This window comes from Acyrthosiphon pisum, chromosome A2 (assembly GCF_005508785.2).
Source record: "Acyrthosiphon pisum isolate AL4f chromosome A2, pea_aphid_22Mar2018_4r6ur, whole genome shotgun sequence".
NCBI lineage: Eukaryota > Metazoa > Arthropoda > Insecta > Hemiptera > Aphididae > Acyrthosiphon > Acyrthosiphon pisum.
In genome coordinates, this window is record NC_042495.1 from 30,322,372 (window position 1) to 30,334,401 (window position 12,030).

The 12,030-nt window shown below is 28.8% G+C and overlaps 1 protein-coding gene across 1 annotated transcript in view; it reads left to right on the forward strand.

Annotated features, from left to right (window-relative positions):
• LOC100573156 overlaps positions 1 to 12,030 on the forward strand; it is a gene marked incomplete in the record, with an annotated part of 82,952 nt that overhangs the window by 65,369 nt on the left and 5,553 nt on the right.

The window sequence follows — 12,030 nt, forward strand, 5'->3', positions numbered from 1 at the left end:
GATAGTTTTTCCAAATAAATTATTCGAATAATCGACAAATCATTCGAATTTATTATTCGATTACAAAAATTATTCCAGTATTTCTTATTCGAATAATTTTCATTCAAATAATTAAAGGTATTCAAAAATAAATTAATAATTGTTAGTTGAATAAAAATTAATAACTATTCGATATTGAAATCCTTAATTAATTGGGTTCGAGAAGAGTCTACATTTACAATTAACAGCGATTACAACTTATAATACAACTCATAATCATTGATACTATCTACAAAAAAAGTTACGCTAAAATGTTTATGGATGATCGAATATCAACAATAATGATTGATAAATATATGTAATTACTAATATTACTCATTACTCATATGTTATAACTTATAATAATAATTTTGTAACTTCTCTTATTCGAATTTTTATTCAATTAATTATTTTAATAATTATATTTGAAACGAATAATATTATTTGATGCCGAATTATTCGAATAATTTTTATTTGAATTCGTTATTCGGTCATGCAAATTATTATTCGAATAATTATTCGATAGTTTCCACGAATAATTGAATATTATTCGATAGTACAAATTTCGTTAGACAGTTAGCGTAGGTACCAGCTATATTTAAAAATTCCAAAAATCAAAATTCTGATAAATTCAATAAAAATACATAAAAACGGAGATGGAACATGCTAGTGAATCACTCTGTATAATAGTCATCGCAAAATATAAGTAGGGTCTGTCTGGTGAACTTTGTTGTGCGGCTCAGACGGCCGAGTTCACGAAGTAATACGATTTAAAAAATAATACCAAGTCCATGAATTAATACCCGTATTATTTCAAAATAAAACCGATGCTCTTTGCAGTCCATTATCTCATGTAGTACCGAGGATTTTACGTACATCTATTATAATATTATTATCGTCTATAATACGACGTATTTTAAATTGCGAACGAAATATATAATACGAGTACGAGAAGTATTATATTTTCTGGAGTCACATAATATAATCATAATATAATATCTAGGTACACAATGTAATTCACATTTGCTCGTTTTAAGTAGGTACGTCCTTCGAGTTCGCGGAATATTTTTTAGATGGATTTATATCGAATAAAACGGTTTCGTTATCAATTTGAATACAAATTACCAGACGTAATATTAGGTTTAGCGCGGTAAGGTACCTATCTTAGCTGTATAACTAAGGGGGCTAACATGTTCACGACAGATTTAACCCTGGACCATGGCCTAAATACACCTCCCCCTTAGGTTTCGGTTTACGTATGAAACGTTGTTTTCCAGTCGTATTTGTTTACAGTTGATTGTAATTTTAATAAAAAAAAAAAACTACTGTTTACCACAATTTTTTCCGTTGAAACCTATATTATGACTATATATTATCCTTGTTCAGATCCAATTATGTATAATAGCTAGGGCTTAGGACTTCTAGTCCTTATAAACCTGACAATATATTGTATGCACATATGCACTAAGAGGACAACAAATATGCACTTAAAATATTATGCTCTAAAAAAATGTATAATATGACTTTTGGTACTTAAATTATACAATCAATATGAAAACAAATATATAAAAAGATAGTTTGATTATATACTTTATGAAAACTTGGAAAATTACCAATTAGCAATTGACACTACCTGCAACATATGTGTGATAATCGACCTTAATGCTGCGACTATAGTGTAGTACTATATTTTTAAATATTCAATTTTCCAAATGTATACACAATATGCTCTTACTCTTGCAACATTTTATACTTAAAATTTTTCAAAATATTTATTATTTGTCAAAACTGAATTTATTCAATCGAAAACTGGCAAAATATAACAAAATATAATTATGATAGGTATTACACACATAAAAAAAATTAACTAAATATCTACAACTTTTGTGTAAGTAACAAACATTGATCAAACATAATTTACATATTTGAATTAGAATCGATTTCCATCGTTCTTAACTTAAGGTAATAAGTCAATTGTGAGTTTCCGTATAACTTTTAACTTAACTGAGTTAAAAAAAAATAATTAGGATAACTATGAACTTTAAACTTTCTACAATGTTTTCTATCAACTTAACTTAACTCAATAAAAAATTATTATTCACTTGTATATATTTGCGTCTTGCATACTATACCCATTGTCACATTCTATATACATCGCAAGCAATTGAGATTTTCGTTAGGGTCTATTGAGTTTACCTACTGTAGTATAGTTGTAGACGTACACTCGAGTCAAAAATCGACAAACGTATATAATATTTAAAAATCGAGCATAATTTTTTTTTCGAGTATTTTTCGACGACTACTACACACACACACAACAGCCACTATAAAATAATAATTTTCTGCTGCTGAATGCGATCATCGGCGTTACGTACGTGCTAGATACTCGTGTTTTCACGACGTCACACGTTCACAATAATATGTAACTAAAAATCAAATAATTACAATGTTCTCCGTGATGCGGACACGTTTCAAAGAAATTGTTGGACTTTATTTTTAAAGAAACTTTTTATATTTTAGTATAGTTTTAGTACGTACACTCGAGTCAAAAATCGACAAACGTATATAATATTTAAAAATACAGTATAATATTTTTTCGAGTATTTTTCAACAACTACTATACACACCCTACTGCAGCGACTATAAAATAATAATTTTCTGCCGCCGAATGCGATCATCGGTGCATCGTGTTTTCACGACGTAACACATTCACAATAATATCATGTAACAAAAATCAAATAATTACAATGTTCTCCATGATGCGGACACGTTTCAAAGAAACTGTTGGACTTCAAATGAAAAATATGTTTGGTTATTGTTTATATTATATGTAGGTATATTATATATAGGTATAAAAATTGATGAATCTACCTACCGTCAAATTGTTGCTTGATTTCGTCCCTAAGGTTGCACATTATAATATACTTGTTCTCATAAGAGCTCAAAATGATTACGTTATTCTACCAAAATAGTTTATTAGAATTCCTAACAAAAAACTTTTTATATTTTAGTTCCTCTAAAACTGGCTGTTGTAGTAGTTGCAGTACGTGTACTCGAGTCAAAAATCGCCGAACGTATATAATATTTAAAAATCGACGTTTGTATATCCTTGAACTTTCCGTTTTTTCCGAGTATTTTCCGACAACTACTACACGCACCCCTGGCTGCAGTCACTATAAAATAACAATTTTCCGCCACCGAATGCGATCATCGGCGTACGTACTCGTGTCTTCACGACGTCACACGTTCATATAATAATATACGTAACAAGACGCATTGTTATCCTCTCACGAGATGGCCGAAATGTGTCGGAGGAAAAAAAATCGCACACACACACACACACACGCATACTTACCCCCTCTCCCATCACGATAATATATATATGATATTTAACTTAGTGTGTGTGTGTGTGTGTGTACAATTTCACAAGATTTAATAACAGTCGGGCCAGTCGCATTGTTATCTCGAATTCGTGACTTTCGCGGAGTCACGATCGTTTAATTACCGCCGATTCCGCGCGATTGTCCGATTGTTGTTGTGTGGCACTCGAACTTTGCGGAGAGATGTATAATAATAATAATAATAATAATAATAAAATACAAAATAACATGGATACGTACAGTTTTTCTGTCCTCCCCTCGCAGCCAAAGCACAAGAGCACATCTCATCCAAACACCGTTACAACAATAACAGTATAACATCACTGACATTAGTCTAGAATGAAAAGATTCTAAATCGTTTTTATAAAATTGTCCAGGAGAGCATTTTTAAGGCTTGAGTTCAAATTTTTTACATTTTTTTGAAAATTAAAGTTCTAAGTAACGCTGCAACTTGTATAGTTTAATTCACAACATTATGATAATAATTTGCTGCATTGGTCGGTATACAAATTATAAAATGTTTTGTATAAAAAGGTTCTATAATATTATAAAAATAAAAAAAAAAAATAATAATATTTAATTAGAACTTTTTCATTCTTCTTTATTATTTTTATTATTGTTGGCCGAATCCTTTTCAGAATAATGCTTTCTCATTGGCTACCTGCAATCTTCAAACACGAAACAATGTAATAAATATGAAACATCGACATCAGTTGTCTATCGTAAAATTCTGTTCAATATGGATAAATGTAATAATTATTAGGTAGGTACTATTGGTAGAGATTAATTTAATTATAACCTTTTCATACTAAGGTATTGTTAGTAATTTAGTTCCATTAACCGAGCGTTTTCAATTTGATTAAATTGTGTTTGTAGTTTAATTTTTAGCGATTTAGAATCTTTTACTTTAAAAAAAAATCGTCAATAATGATCGTATAATCATAAATGTTAGCTTAAAAGATGCGTGTCTTTATATTCTAAAACCATTTTAGTTGAAAAATGGCATTTGAAAAAATGCAATTTAGAACCTTTCATTCTAGACTCACGACGATATCGTGTTACCGCGGTGTCTGGATTTTTAGCCACCGCGTCCAAATAGCTTTTTTTATTTTTCATTATCATCATTTAAATTTTAAAACATAAAATCATAAAAATATTCATAACGACATTCAACATATATTATTATAATACATTAGCGCTGGTATTATACCACCACGCAGTTCGATATCCGGTGGTGGTGACCTATGCATAACGATAATAATAATATCGGCCTTGACAACACATGGGTACGTATAGTAGTAATATTATAACATGTGTGTAATACAATGAATTATTTCTTCGTGTCGGGCGATAATAATTGTCTCTAAGACACCAAAACATAATAATATTTCGACATTTAGGGCGATATAGTTTTGATCATTATTATTTTAGTGCGTCTAATAATACGGTCAAAAAATTTGTTTTGCCGTTTTGTTTTATCATTATTATTATTATTATTATTTTAACACGACTTCACAAACAAAATTGCAAAAACATATAAGGCCATTAGAAAGTAATAATAATATCACTCGACGTGATTTAGTATTTTTATTCAACATTTATACGTTTCAAAAAGAAATTTCAATCGACAACGTATACACAGTTAGACTATACCGATCATCGTACTTGCAACGGACTAATGAACTACATAATATGTGTTCGAAAATGTATTTTTAATAACACAGCTACAGAGTCATGATATACATTTATTATTATAAAATTATACCGTTTCTGATTCTCACAGTAAAAATATACCTACTCATTATTTCAATATTTGCCACCTATAGGCACCTACTTTCAGATTGTTGAATTTTTCATACAATAATAAATTAACGTTCAGAGTTCGCGATTTCTATTTAATTTTTTTTCACAGACAGTGTAAAACAATTTAAAAACCAATTTCAATTTCCGAGACTATTTTTACCCGCGGTGTTCATGCGAGCGTAGATTGAATTTTTTACCACGTGCGTAACTCCGTAAGCATAATAATATAATATTAAAGAGATGAGCATCACACATCGATGACATTTAAAGTTTTCGTTAAAATATTCTCAAAGTTTTCAGTCAAACTCGAGATTGCGTGCGGACTACTGGTTGGCCAGATTATTGAAGTCTTCGAAGTCAAACAAAACAGCGTGTGCTGTAGCGTAGAACATTTGAAACTATTATTGTTATTATTATTATTATTTAGAATAAAATATTGTTTCTTTTTCTGAATTCCCAAACAACTTAATTCGAGTTGTTTTCAGTAATTTTACTTAGGTTTCATAAAAAAAAAAATTGCGTAGAATATGGGTAGGTACGTACATTTTTGTTTAGATAAAAACATAATTCAATTTCATCAATAATGCTTAGGTATCATAATACCCACACAATATTTGGGAAATGATAATATTTAGTGAATATTTTGGAGTGCTTGAATAATGAATATTTGACTAATAATATTCTATAAATATTTTCTTCTCATTATAACAAAATATTGTACCATATATGATTGCATAAAAATGCTGACTTAATATTTTTATAAAGTTTCGGTAAAAATGTTTTTTTTTGTAAATATATGATTAAAATGTTTCAATTACGTTTTATATAAAATATTTTCAAAAATTTGAACTTCTTGGCCCAAAGAATATAAATAAAATATTTCCTAATTACTTAACCAACTTTAAAAATATTTTTACCATAGTTAGGAAATATTTTTATGCTGTGTAAGTTATGAAAAAAATAAACGATATTGTACACACATATTATCGTTGAAATATATTGTTATATTATAGTTAAGTAAGAGGAACACATAGGTACAAATACTTTGTTTTATCGTTTTTGAATAATCTCGTTCAATAGTGAAAGATGAAGCAATAACAATTTGAAAATAATACTATTATAGGTACTTACTTATTATTCACTCACGACTGAGAGAAATTATTCTGTGCCCGGTACATATTATTATCAAACATTGTTTTCCATTCATTGTCCACGATAATGTTTGCTTTTCACGAAATATTGAGTAAATTTCATACTTTTTTACTAATTTTATATTTGATCACAATAACAATGATTTCATAACAATAAAAAATAAATATTTAAATTTAAATTGCATAACTAGTTATAGATTATGTAGATTCGGTTATAATTGCAGCACACTTCGGGCACTGACATGTATAATAACCAAGTGAGTAATTAAGACCTATTATACTTAAACTAAAAATTTAATTTATTTTTAGTATATTATAAAATATACAGTGTGTCCCGGGAGGATTTGATTAATTAATTAAATTAATTTACCCATCGCGATATCTCCCGAAGTTACGGAGATATTATAATTATGTTTCTTTTTCTAAGGCTTACAGGGACAATGACTAAAACCTAATCATTTCAAGTGTTAGACATTGGATATTCATTATTCACCAGTAAACTAACAATATTATCATACAACGATTTAATTGTTTTGTCGTTATTCAAAAACTATTAAACGTAGGAAGGTGCTTGAAATTTTCATCAAATGTTTAGTTCATCATTTCATATACATGATAACATTTTCAAAATATTTCCACTCGTTTTGAGTTATTTAAAAACATTTTAAATTTTAAAGTTTTTTAGTTTCCTATTCTATAAATTTCAATAAAATGTTATTCGTCGGGTCAAAAGGCTATTGACAATTTAACACAAGGTTCGTTATAAGTTAGTATAATAATAGTTGATAAATATTAAAAATCTGGATAATATATTTGAAGGTACGATGTATAATATCGTTTTATATTTTTTTATTATTTGACTTTGCATTCGAAAAAAACAAAAATTGGTAAATTGAAATTATGTTGTATAATAAAATAAAATAAATAGAGTAAATAAATAAATAAATAAAGTAAAATAAATTGTTTTGAAATCAAATCGATATTAATATTATTATCTATCTTTTTGTAATGTGTGTTTCTACTCTAAAACTACCTACACAAAAACATTAAAAAAAAAAACGATTCTACCTATGTCCCGCGTGACTTCGAGTGAGAAAACAATAAAAGTGCGCTGACGTCCTCTTAATAATTTTCGATAACTACAAATAAATTAGCCGTTTAAACTTCAAACAGCACAGTATAATATTATTAAAACAAATTCAATTTTAAAGTTTTAATAGCTCACAAGTGAACTAATTTTCGACCACAAATTTCCCTACCCTTCCTCAAATGCGGCCCTGCGCTTATATAATGGTATTGGTCTTGTCGTCGTCGTTTTTGTTGTTTTAATATTGTTATTAATTATTATTATTATGCGTATTTGTAAGTCACTCGACCGTCCCCGCCACCGTAATGATTAGATAATGGAATTGTGGTAATTTGAATGGGCACCTAATAATGATGACAATAATATTATTATATTATACCGTCGGTGATTGGTAGCGGTCGTCGTTATCGTCAAATCGACACGGACGACGACACCACACATCCTGCTATAGATAGTTTCGATGACTGTCACCGATATTATATTGCTATTATTATTATTATTATTACCTACTCTAAGTGTAACACTCGGAATTGTATACATTTACGCGTTTAACGCATAATATTATCATCGACCATACATGTATTGTTATACTAATTGATACATTAAATCATTGTTTTTGAGAGGGCATTATTGTTGTCATCGCACTGATTGCAGTCGTCTCCCCGCGGCCCTCGCCGACGCGTTGCATATTATAGGGAACTCGCGTTCAGCAGTGCCAACCTCGTAGGGTTCGTCTTTAGTATATTACAGTGCATTGACCTATTGTCGAACTTTGAGTCGAGACCATTAGCAGTCGTGTTCTGATTATGTAGGCAGTGCCGCATTTAGAGATGTTGCAAAAAAAAAAAATTGGCACCCCCGTAAGCAGCCTAACCACGGGAGATATGGGAGGTAGATCCTATCATGAACATTAATTAGATTTTGAGCAAAGCAAAGAATATTTGTTTTACGATGATGTGTGATTTTTTTTTTTTTAATATCGTTTAATAACTTCATTAACCCTCCTCCTCCCGACCCACGCACAGATAGAATTGAGTGTATACCGCTTGAGCCCTGCTTATAATTCATCATTAAAGTTGTTTTTGTTTTTGTTTTTATATTATTATTATTATTATTATTATCATACTATGCAAACTAATATTGAAATATGTCTTGATTTTTTCTGAATTTATCAAAAACATTAAAGTGCTTTTAGTCTTTTAACGAAGTTTATTTACGATTTTGATATACACTTTGCCGTCATAATTAAAATACTATAAAGCAATAATTAATATACAACACATAATCAACAGAGCCGAGTACTGAGTAGTGAAAGAAATATTAGTAATCATCAGTGTTGTAAAGTATTTGAGTAAAAGTATTCAAATACTTTTTTCCGTATTGAATACTTTTTAAAATACTTTTATTTTTGAAGTATTTGAACGGTATTTTAAATACATTTTTTAGATTCTGAGTGGAACGATGTATGTATTGATTTTACAATGATGTGTGTTTTTTTATTTTTTTTTTATTTTTGTGTCTGTCATCACCTTTTAGGACAGTAAAAGTGCTTGGATTTTCTTCAACAGTACCTTTTCTGATAGGAAAGTGAATCTAGTTGGTACTTTGGGGGGTCAAAAGTAACATTTTTCCAATAGTTTTCAAAAGCGCCGTGAAAAACAAAAGAAAAATTAAGGAAAAACGGGAATTTTTACGCAAAATCTGTTTTCTAGAAAATTGATTTTGGTTTTTGGTGTAACTTTAAAACGAATGACTGTAGATACATGAAATTTTCACTGGTTGTTTATATTTAAATTTTCTATACATGATAAAATGTTCAAAATATTTTGATTTGTTTTTAGCTGTTTACGGACAATTTCAGTTTCCAATTTAATTAGTTTTTAGATTCTGAGTGGAACGATGAATGTATTGATTTTACAATGTGTTTTTTTTTTTTTTTTATTTTTTTTTTTATTTTTGTGTCTGTCATCACGTTTTAGGACAGTAAAAGTGCTTGGATTTTCTTCAACAGTACTTTTTCTGATAGGAAAGTGAATCTAGTTGGTACTTTGGGGGGTCAAAAGTAAAATTTTTCCAATAGTTTTCAAAAGCGCCGTGAAACACAAAAGAAAAATTAAGGAAAAACGGGAATTTTTACGCAAAATCTGTTTTCGAGAAAATCGATTTTGGTTTTTGGTGTAACTTTAAAAAAAAAAGACCATAGGTATATGAAATTTTGACTGAATGTTTATCTTAGCATTTTCTATACACCATAACATTTTCAAAATATTTTGATTTATTTTGAGCTCTTTATGGACATTTTCATTTTCCATTTTTTTTTAGTTTTTTTTCTAAAAATATCAATAAAATTTTATTTGTTGGATAAAAAAGCTTGAAAATTTAATAGAAGGCTCCTAGTATATTGTTTTAAAGGCAAATGAAAAATATTAAAAATCGTTAGTCACAGTTTTTTTTTATAAGCATTTAAAGTTCAAAAAATGACAAAATATGGAAAAATCACGAAAATTTGCAAATTATTTCGAGTTAGAAATTCATAAAAATTTTTCTTTTTAAATCTAAGATATGAAAATGTAATACAAGATTCCTTCATCATCAGACATCCACTTACCCACCTTTTTTATATTGAATACTATTTTATTGAATACTTTTTTTATTCCTTTAATTCTTTATTCATAGTCAAATAATAATAATATCATAATAATGTCATAATATTATTATATATATTTACCATTTATGAACAATTTTATATCGGTTTTAGTTTTCGTCTATTAATAGCTTAACTAAATATTTTTTACTCCGAGAAACCTTCTGTTGACACTCAACGACGATGGCAATGGTACGTCTTAGGTACCTACCAATATATACCCATATACAAAAGAACAAATATGACAGATAAGCATTTTGAACAAATAATGTTCTTAAAATGCCACACTCAAATGTTCGATTAATATAATATATTATGAATGATTCAGAATTAGATTGATTTTTTTCGTTTTGTAATTGAAAATTATTTCAAATACTTCTAAAAAGTATTTGAGTAATAAATAGTATTTGGGTGGTATTTTAAATACTTTATTTTATAAGTATTTGAGTAATTACTCAAATACATTTAAAAGTATTTTTTACAACACTGGTAATCACAGATTTCACAAATACTGTAATTCGAGTCTGTTGACTAATAATTTATTGTACCTTTGTAGTGGGCACGCCGCTCGCGATACCAAAATTCGATGTATTGTTATAAATAAGTAATAACTTTTGTAGTTATGTCAATTGAATATTTGAATCACAGCAAATTTGGGAAAAGTATTAAGAGGACGTTATAGTGCCTACAGTGCTACAGAGTAGCTACACCGAAATTTGCTGTCACCGTCTTACAAGTGCGTAACATAGCAATAATTACACATTGAGCAGATCAAAATAAAATAAAATAAAATATAAAGGTAAGATTGTTATCTAGGGCATCTCAATATCTCATAGGCATTTTTTATACATATATTAAATTTAAAGCTAGGTATGAGTATTTTAAGATCTACGAACAATTTACAATTTTAAAATACTCATAACCCGCTTTAAAATTAAACTATAATAAAAACCCTATGAGATGCCCTAGATGTTACCTTTAAATTTTATAACAGGTCAATTCACTCTAATTTTTAAACTAACGGAGCTAAACGTGATCTGCTGCCCATACACCATAAAAATATTTCCTTACTATGGTAAAAATATTTTCAGGAAAATAATATAGTTGTCAAAATATTTTAATCATATATTTAAATTAAATACTTTTACGGAAACTTTATAAAAATATTAAGTCAATATTTTTATGTGATCATAAAGTACAATATTTTTTTATCATAAGAAGAAAATATTTATAAAATATTATTAGTCAAATATTTATTGTTCAACCACCTTAAGACATTCACAAAATATTATCATTTCCCAAATGCTGTGTGGGTGAGCGTACAATTTGTTATGTACGCACTTCTATGACAATAAATGTCTGTGTAGATATCGTTTTCTTGAGGAACTATTATTAGGTTACTATCAACTGAAATGCATTATAGTTGTTTTAATTTCAAACGGCATGACGCATTAATATTATATAGGTAATACTGAAATAATTTCAATTTTAAAAGTTTTAAAACAAGGGAACAAATTTCCGACTACAAAATGTTGGCACCCCTAAAATACTGGAGCCCGTGGAATTTGTAATCAGTGACCCCTCCCCCCCTAAATTGGGCCCTGGATATAAGCCGTGGTTGGTTTTTATTACGATATTTCGATTGTTTTAATGGCAGTAATGAGTCGGTATATGTAATACGTTACGATTTAAACAACCTTGTAAATTGCATTGAAATTGAAATATCATAAAAAACCCTTACCTTTAAGTTATATGATAGGTCACTTCACTCTAATACTAAGACTAAATACACAAAAACGGTTCTTCTGAACTCCATTTGTCGGGAGAGGGCCAGGAAGAGAGAAAACAATTGATATTATAGTGCTCGGGCATCCTCTCAACAATGAACGCGCTTTGCAGGAAGCAGATTTATTCAATGATAATATTGTGGAGGTAGATCGAGGGGCT